Below are 10360 nucleotides of genomic sequence, written 5' to 3'. Positions count from 1 at the left end.
ATTAACCATATTTAAAAGGGGGCCAATTTTGAATTAAAAAATCTCTTTTATAAGAAGGGTAATTATGGAAACAAAGGATTTAACCATTAAAGTTAACTGATGGTGTTAACAAAAAAGAGTCAAATTTGAATTTACTAAAAACAAGGAGCCAAAAACGAAGTTGGTCGCGAAATATGAGGCCAAAAAAGATATAACTCAATAAAATAAGTATGTATTATAGACCTCTATCAAGTATCACTCTATGATATCTTTCTCTTTATCAAATAATACTAGAGTTAAAGTTTTTTTTTTTAGATGTATACTTCATATTAAGAAATTAAAACGTTATTAAAATACATTTCAGCTAAAAGATAAGTTACATTGCTCCATGTCTTTAATCTGTTCTTTTTCCTTGCCCATTTAGCTAACTTGTTCGCTAGAGAGTTGAATTTTTTGTTCGTTTGATTGAATTGGACCCTTTCCAGTCTCTTTTTGACTTCTTGAATTCTTTGTATGTGGATTCTGGACTGCCATTGTACACCATGTCTACTATATTGTATGTTTTTTATGATGTTGATGTTGTCGCTTTCTATGATGATGTTGCGGTAATTATGTGTTTCTGCCCATAACAGGTCATTGAGGATTGTTATAGCTTCACTTTCCTCGTTGTTTCTACTTCTTGTAGTTGATGCATGTGCTTCTATGAATTAAGATTTTGAATCATGTATGGTTAAGCTGATACCTGTGATAGATTAGACATTGGTAAATGACGCGTCTACATTTATTTTCAGGAACGTTGGTTCTGGAGGTTACTAGAGTTAAAGGTTATTAAACTAAGTATTTCAAGGTAACCTTTAAAACTCACTTGTTGTTTTCTATTCAATCAAAGTACAATTACAAAGATTACCCAAGGAGGAGGTATTTTATATTGGACCTCGTTTACTCCAAGTCAAGCATTCGTGGATGAAGTATGCGATACTTTGTTGGCACCCCCTCCTTCAATATACACCACCTGATTGAATTCTTAGGAAGCAGGGAACATTCCTATGGGCACCATGTTCATTATCTAACAATAATTTATTTGAAAGAACCTCCATTAGTTTGTATATATCTATTTCTATTAATTTGGTCAGCCACATGTTATATAAAGGGGTAATCTCTAGAAAGGTCAAAATAATATTGAAAATGAGCAGAAAAGCACAAAATATTTGAAAATTATTATTGAGGTCAAAAAGTGTGCAAATACTAAAATACCCTTTTTTGTCATTTTGTGTAATTAAATTCCTTTATTTTTCTTTAAATTTTAAATCGATATAACTTTTCTTTGAGATGTCGGATTTCTATAAAGATTATATATTTAGAAATGATTTTTCATTAGCTTTCTAACAAGATCCATTTTCAATACTTTTTTTCAAAAAAAAAAAAGCCAGAAAAAATGGCGTTATTTTTTCCTTTACGTTTTTCTACAAACGTGTTTGCAACAATCTGTTATGCAAACGTGTTTGCAAAGATCTGTTCTGCAAACGTGGTTGCAACAATTTGATTTACAAACATGTGTTTGCAACAGTCTGTTCTGCAAACATGTGTTTGTAGAATATAGGTTGCAAACATGAGCCGACCTAAATAGTAGTTGTAACACTAATAGGTGTCCCATTCATGAGAGTTGGGAAATGGGAAGCTTCAAGGTCTGTATAATTTTTTTAGTTAATTATATGCGATGAGCCGACCTAAATAGTAGAAATACCTTCTCCATTGAAATATATCACTTATTGAGGAGATAGTTAGGTTAGTAGTCCCAGTATCTTGAAGTTCAATTAAATACTTTCAGTTGATCCAATCACCGCAAATTGGATTATTCAGAAACTCGAAATTTATACATACACTATATTTAGCACAAACATGAAACGATAAAAACTCTAAAATTAGATCTTTCATCAATCATACTATAAAGGTTTACCAGGTAAAAAAAACTAAGGGGGGGGGGGGGGGGGGGGGTAGTGGATAGGGATTTAGGAGGACATTCGTGGACAAAATGTCTCGTAGACATTTCGAGACATTTTAAGACATTTCGAGACATTTGTCTGTAGACAAAAGGTCTTTATAGACATTTTAAGACATTTGATTCATGGACAAAAAGTCTTTATGGACATTTCAAGACATTTGGTTTATAGACAAAATGTTTTGGAGACATTTCAACGTATTGAATCCATGGACAAAATGTGTAGTGGATATTATTATTATTATTATTATTATTATTATTATTATTATTATTATTATTATTATTATTATTATTATTATCTCATCATGGATGACAATTGGTAGGCATTTATTATTTTAGTATTATCATTATTGTCTAACCATACAAAATAATATATTTGTACTCATATTTTAAAAATATATTTTTCGAGTTTTGTGGACGTCTGTGAATATCTGAGGACATTTATGGACAATTAGTGGACATTTATTTATTTAATTTTATCATTATCGTTTAATCATATGAAATAAAAATAATTGTACCATTATTTCGAAAATATATTTTTCGACTTTGGTAGCCATCGTAGATATCTGTGAACATTGATGGACAATTGGTAAATATGTATTATTTTATATAGTATACTAATATATATATATATATATATATATTAGTATACTATATAAAATAAATAAATTATATTATATATATAATATAATATAGTAATATGATAATAATATCATTATTGCTATAATATAATATAATAATATAATAATATAATAATAATAATACAATAATATAGTAACATATAATAAGATAATAATAATATAACATAGTAATATAATAAGATAATATTATAAAATATAATAATAATAACAATAATACAATAATATAATAATAATAATACAATAATATAGTAATATAAGAAAATAATGTAATAATAATAGGATAATAATAATATAATATAGTAATATGATAATAATATCATTATTACTATAATATAATAATAATAATAACATAGTAATATAATAAGATAATATTATAAAATATAATAATAATAACAATAATACAATAATATAATAATAATAATACAATAATATAGTAATATAAGAAAATAATGTAATAATAATAGGATAATAATAATATAATATAGTAATATGATAATAATATCATTATTACTATAATATAATAATAATAATATAATATAGTAATAATATAATATAATAATAATACAATAATATAGTAACATATATAAGATAATAATAATATAGTATAATAATATAATAATAAGATAATAATATAATAATATAATAATAGTATAATATAGTAATGGCAATAATATCATTATTACTATAATAAAGTATTATAATAATTAATATTTTTATATGTTATTTATTATAAATTATTTAATCTAATTTGATAATAATAATTATTTTTATATTTCTTAATGAAATGTCCGCAAGTGTCTTCCATATTTTGAAAGACATTTTCTCTCCAAAAGCTCTCCAAATTTACACTAAAATGTCCTCACATGTCTCCAAAACCAATTTGTCTTGAAATGTCCGTAATTTCGTGTCTCTAACGAATACCACAGACATTTCAGGACATTTGAAATGTCTCAAACGAATAACACGGACATTTAGAGACATTTTGAGACATTTTAAATGTCCCCAACCAATAACACAGACATTTGGGGACATTTAAAATGTCCCCAACCAATAACATAGGATTTGGAGGGACATGGCAATGTCCCTCCAAATCCCCAACCACTACCCCCCCTAAAATTGCTAACCAAGCTACTATAGTTTCATTATTCGAATAGATCCCAGAAACAAAAACCTCGTTTCATTATTTCAAACCTACTGTAATTAAGTGCAGACAAAAATTAGACCTAACAAATTCCCTTTGCATCATGCATACCAAGATAAAGTATAAAATGAACATAATTTATTTAAACTGGGGATGTAAGACACTAACCCGAAGTTCCACTTCTTCACACAAGTCGAAATTGATGAAGAAATTGGCTGAGGATGGAGCTCGATTTCGACCAATAACTGACTCAAATGGTTGATGAGATTTAGACGGTGAATTGAACCAGCGAAACCCAATACCATTAAGAAAAACTCTAAAAAACCAAATATAATTCTAACAAGATCACAAGATTATTCTCCTAATAGTCCTAAAACAATACAAACTAAATTTCAAAAGGATCCGAACTCAGTCAAAAGAGATCAACCAAACTAGAATTTGATCAGATATATTATTTTCCTAACAGATCTAAAGTTGAAAGAAAACACAAAATGATCACCACAAAAAGCGTTATAATTAAAACAAAATGTAACAAAAAAAAAAATCAAAAGATAGATGAAGGGATTCATAAACCAGATCCAAGCTACTCTGAATGGATCAATATCAGACAACAAAATTTGCAGAGAATGATTAAATCAATATATAATACCTTCAAAATTAAAACAAATCACTAAAATGAAATTAAAATATGTATAAACAGAAGAAGATCGAAACTATTAAACGAACAAATACTACTGATTCGTTTAGAAGGTAAGACGAATTCCAAATCGGTTGGTGATGATGGTGATCAAAGACGATGAATCACTGATGATAAGGTGATGATAGATCGGTTGAGTTTAGAGAAAGATGAAGATGAGAGAAAGATCGCTTACTGAAGAAGAAGAAGGAGGTGAAAAGATAACCGATTGAGTTGAGAGAGAGAGACTGTGAAAGAATATTTGATTTTAGAGAGTGAAAAGAATAAATATTTAATGAAGGGATAATTTTGGAAAACATCAAATACCAAATGACCTGATTAGTAATTATCCATATTATTTTGACTCTATGCATCTTTACCAATAATATTTTGACAACTCTTAGTTAATAGTAAAAGGTGTAGGCTTTCCAGCTAATATGAAATCTTTTACTACCTAAATAGTCATTTTCTCTTATATAAAACTCCCCCTTGGATGACAGTTTCGAATTTTGATACAACTTTCAAAATCTGAAAGTCTTACTGGATATGCATCAGTTGTCTCATTAAAACCTTGCTAGGAAAATCAAGAGGAACAACCACCAGGACGAAGAAAAAAAGAGTACAACATGTAGGAATGACGATATTGATGGTCATACACATGTAATCATATGCTTCGTTGATTAATAGCTTATTTTGTAGATTATCGAAGATCAGAACTTCTTACTGTAATAGTTGATTACCGATGCGTTGTAGTCCAATGCCATGGACTGAAGTTCTGAAAGTCGTTTTAAGTAAAAATTTGGTGAATAAATCGGCATAATTTTCACAAGACTATATCTTTTAGATATCAATTTCACCTTCTTTTTGTAGATGATATAAAACAAATTAGGTGAGATGCATTTTCTTCTATCACCTTTAATGTATCCTTCCTTAATTTGAGAAATGCAAGCCGTGTTGTTTTCATAAATAATGGGAGTTGACGTCGTAATTCCTGAAAGATTGCATGAAATTCTAATATGACTGATAATATACCTTAGCCATACACATTCTCGGGTAGTTGATGAAGTCGAAATTACTGTAGTTATTTTGTTTGTTTTCTTGCTTGGGTTTAGGGGATTGCTCACTTTTTCATAGATCGGCTATGTAAACATAAACAATATATCTGTAACTATTTTCTTCTTTCTTGCTTATGATGATCGTCGTAAAGTCCTTTTTCCCTCTGTTATAATACTGCATCACTTGGGAGAGCGTCCAAAGCTAAGTCGAATATCTGTCTCTCCTACAATCTTGCATCATTAGGGAGAACACCCAGAGCTAAGTCTCTCTCTCTGCTATAGTTTTGCATCATTTGGGAAAACGCCCAGAACTATATGTGTGCATTCTTAGTAATTGTCGGGGTTTCTCCCTCGCCAACCTTCTTCGAGAAATGTCCTTTACTGGTTGGGCTTAAGCATGTGTATGAAGCGCGGACAATATCGTTACCACCTACATTTTGATCATCTCTCTGTCTCACAAACGGGATGAATAAAGCTGAGCAATCTTAAGCTTTCAAAAGTACTATTTTTTTTTTAAATTAGCGACCTTATTAATTATGGTTTTTTCAAAACAAGAGAAGGAGACAATTTTGACTTGTTAATGAAACAAAAATGAAAGGGGAACCGACATTTCCAACAGACCCTGGGCAGACGGTCGTCTTGCCGAAGCCATGTCGGCCGTCTTGCCGCGCTGGCGCACTCATTTGTACATATTACGTCTTTCTTATAGTTCAGTCCCAATTTTTTGGTTCCTCACGTTTTGCCCCTTCCTTTCGACTTAATTTGGACTGCTGAGTTTATTAACGGTCTAGATTTGAAGAAACAGAAAACCTAAAAATTTTAGGCAGTGGAAATCCACGTTTCTCTTCTTCCTCTTTTATCGACAGAAGAATTTCTCCCAATCTCACCATTACAATCTAGGTTTTTGAATCTCTTTTACAAATTGACATCTAGAGGGAGGTAGAGAGGTGAAAGAAGGTTTAAAATCGAGAAATCAACATCTAGCAGAAGGTTAACAGTTCATCTCACTAACCAAATCGTCAAGTCATCTTGATTGGTAACTTATGAAAGATAAATTTTGGGTAATGCATATCTGAAATCTAAGTATTTCCCAAAATGCTTGTTATATATATATATATATATATATTGTTTGATTTGATTTTTATTCTTCTTTAAAGGTATTATATCTCTGAAATTTATGTAATTCATCTTTGGAATCTATGTAATTCATCTCTTGAATCTATGTATTTCATCTCTGAAATTTAAGCATTGTATATTAGTTTGCATTTAAGCTCTGAAATTTATTGTATATTGGTTTGTATTTCATCTGAATTTTTTCTTCGCTAGGTATACTGGTTTGTATTTATCTCTTTTATTTTGAAGATTTTTTTTTCTAAGAAACATGTTCATCTCTGAAATATTTTTTCTTTACTTGTTTGTTACGGATCTTTTTGTTGTTTTGAAGTTGTAATCATCATCGGTGTTTGAGATGAGTTCGGAAGAAGAAAATGCAGCGAAGGAATCAACGGAAGTCGAAGTACCTAGGGTTGGGATGGAATTCGATACTGTTGAAGGCTTGTACGATTATTGTCTTCGTTATGCCAAACAGACAGGACATCCAGTGAAAAAGACATCGATGAAAAGTGTTCATGGAATCCTTCGGTATGTTACGATAGCATGTGGTAAGCATGGAAAATTTAAACCAACAGGAACCAATCTAGTTGGTCCCCGACCTAGTGGTATGAATGCATGCAAAGCCAGAGTTGTCGCTAAGTTACACAGTAACGGAAAATGGGAGACTACTATTGTGTCTCTCGAGCATAATCACATCCTTAGTCCTGGTAAAGTCCGTCATTGTAAATGTAATAGGAAAATCGATCCGCATCTGGCTAGACAACTAGAAATTTGTGACATGGCAGGAACTAGAACGAGTCGAAGTTATAGACAACAAGTTGTAGCAGCGGGTGGACACGAAATTTGTGACATGGTGTATTGGAAGTGCGGGAAGTTATCATTTTGATGGTTATTGGAAGTGCAGGAAGTTATCATTTTAATGGTGTATTGGAAGTGCTGAAAGTTATCTAGCAGTAACGTGTTCGAAGATATTTGTAAAATGTTGTCGAGGAGTGCATTTTCTGTTAACACCCCCTATCATCGATGCATGTTCTTGCTTTGGAAGGCTTGGTTGCTGTTGTTCAAGGATTCTCTGGGAGGATTGAGAACTCGACAACCATTTCTGAACAAGGACTATTAGGTGCTGAAAAGTATACTCCATTCTGGAATGAGAAGTGTGAAAATTATTCAGATCCAAGCAGTTGGGTTGGATTTGTTCGTCAAAGAAAACAAATTCTAGCTTCTATAATTAGTTTTGGGGAGATGCTAGAGAGCCCAAATTTTTTGGGCATGTTAGTGCCCAGCTGATGTGGAATCACTAAAAGACAAGGTTTTTTCAAAGTTTGACTACGGTGGGGACCGCTTTTATTTCTAAATGAGGAAATATGTCACCCTCTAAGTACCAATTTCTAAGTCACTCTATCATTTCCCTTAGTTTTGTTTAAGACTGTAGGTTGTGTAAAACACCAAGCACTTGGGCGCGCCAATTTACCTGCAATTTCCATCACTTTTATATCATCTCATGGCACATAAGTTTTGACAAACACCATTGAGAGAATAACAAGATTTTATTGAGCATTCAAATGTGAGTAAGTTAAATACAAAACTAAATTTTGTTTCTTTATTTTTGGAATATTAACAAATAGAATTTCTAGATGTACAAAAATATCAAACTAAGTTTTGTTGTTTTCATGGAATTATCTTCAGGTCCATCATCTCCTTCTCCACTATCTTCATGTTCATCATCTCTTTCTCTGCCACCTCAATATCTGATACCTCCATGTTCGATACTTTCATGTTTGTTACCTCCATGCCCACCATCTCCACTATATGTTCTGAATTGACCTTCTTAGAGACAGAATACAAAACAAGTGAAGAAGAAATATATGAGATAAACATGTTTCTTTAAAAAAAATCAAAATAAGAGATAAATACAAAATAGTATAGAATAATAACAATTCAGTGATATTTTTGGATATGGGTCTTTAATCTGGAAAGCTGGTTTTCAACACGATGATCGTCTCGTTGGTTTCATTAAAGATTATCGTCGTGTCTTCTACCAAGGTAGTACCAGGAAGAACTGTGACACTACTCACTAGAACCTCATAAAGGACAAGTCTGTCGGGGAGTTGCTTATAAAGTTTCAGGAGAGGAGGATAAAAAGAAAGCACTATTGCATTTAGAAGTGAGAGAGAGAAGCAATATGACGTGAAGACTTACGTCAACTTCTTTACTGAACCAACATCTACAACTCCAACCATGAATGGAGTAATGTTATATAACATCTCCTAATTAGAAGGTGAATGTGAACTATTTGGGTCCTGCATCACTTGAAGAGATGGCCAACCAAATGCAACTCTTCTTCAAATGGGTTGTGAAGACAAGCATGTTGTAGACCTCGTAAATGCAGTTCGGCAAATTATTTCAGAGAAAGAGCCTACAACTTTATGATTCTTTAATTGCTTGAATTTTTCCAATAAGATTCACTAGACAAGATATCGGTTATATGATATATTTAACCAAGATGAAGTAGATGGTCAATATATTTAAGCTCCACACAAATGAAAACAAGAAATACAAGGTTTTTAGCATCGACTAACATTAGTTGCCTACTTTCATGTTTTCCCAATCTTCATAGTTTGATATCTTTCTCGTACAATTATCTACTCGAATTATACCGATGTAAATTAGATGTCAAGAGATCGAAGCTATCTAAAAGCATTCATTTATTCGAATGTATCGACGACGGCTTATCTAAAATAAAATAAATAACAAGTCAGAGATGAATACAAACCAGTATACCTATAGAAGAAAGAATTTTTAGAAATGAATATAAACTTTCAAAAGAGTATACAAAACAACTTTTACCCAAGAAATAAAATTTCAGTAAAGAAGAAAAACAATATTGAGTTCCTTAATGGTAAACAAGAAGAAAAATTCCACCCACACATAAGTCTATAACAAATCTAAATAAGGATTAAACAGAAACCCTAGAATAATGAAAAAGTTTCAGAGTTTGAAGCATGAATACAGGAAAGGGGCAAAACGATTTGGGTTAATGAGATGTGAAGAAACATTACCTATCAAGATGGCTCGATTTGGGTTAGTGAGATGTGAAGAAACCTTCTGTCACCTCTCTCCCTCCCCCTCTCCCCCACTCTCTCTCTTAAAATCGACTTGTGAAAGAAATTTAGGTTTTTTTTGTTTCCTTCACATCAGGAAGGGGCAAAACGTGAGGAACAAAAAAACTGGGACTGAACTGTAAGAAAGACGTAATATGTTCAAATGAGTGCGCCAGCGCGGCAAGACGGCCGACGTGGCTTCGCCACGTCGGCCGTCTGCCCAGGGTCTGCTGGAAATGTCGGTTCCCCTATCATTTTTGCTTTATCTTCTTTAATAGTTTGTTTGGATTTTTGTTTTGTTGTTTTTATGACTAATTTTGCTTTTGATTAAATATAACTTGTCTTTAATTAACATTCCAACTTGTATTTCAACAAAAAAATCCTACTTGTAAGATTTTGTGATTAACTAACTCTTCAAACTCCATACATTGTCTTTTCTTTTTAGTATCTTTTCTGTTTAAGTTACCTAGTTAAGGTAACCCTAGATGTAAATTTTTGTGTTGTGTTCTTTCCTATGAATACTAAAACTATGATAGCGACAAGAAGTTTTTCATAGTTTTGTTTGTCTATTTAGCTTTAACAAAAGGGTGGCACAAACTCAAATCCTTTGTAAAATCTGCATAATTTTCAAAGAGATAGAACGTACGAATTGAAG

The 10360-nt window shown here is 31.6% G+C and overlaps 1 long non-coding RNA gene and 1 pseudogene across 1 annotated transcript; one reads left to right on the top strand and one right to left on the bottom strand.

Annotated features, from left to right (window-relative positions):
- Positions 1 to 310: 310 nt before the first annotated feature.
- LOC147556640 (uncharacterized) lies at positions 311 to 4739 on the bottom strand. Its single transcript, XR_015235126.1, has 3 exons — positions 3929 to 4739; positions 914 to 1045; positions 311 to 721 (listed from the first exon to the last, which is right to left on the bottom strand). It is a non-coding gene; the product is annotated as an uncharacterized LOC147556640 (long non-coding RNA).
- A 3624-nt stretch (positions 4740 to 8363) lies between these two features.
- LOC147556639 (gamma-glutamylcyclotransferase 2-3 pseudogene) lies at positions 8364 to 9034 on the top strand (annotated as a pseudogene).
- The last annotated feature ends 1326 nt before the right edge of the window (positions 9035 to 10360 follow it).

The sequence above is a fragment of the Eschscholzia californica genome, unplaced genomic scaffold, assembly GCF_041429995.1.
Source record: "Eschscholzia californica isolate CP2 unplaced genomic scaffold, dmEscCali1.0.p SCAF_2, whole genome shotgun sequence".
NCBI classification, from domain to species: Eukaryota; Viridiplantae; Streptophyta; class Magnoliopsida; order Ranunculales; family Papaveraceae; genus Eschscholzia; species Eschscholzia californica.
This window is presented reverse-complemented; position numbering and strand designations above follow the sequence as displayed.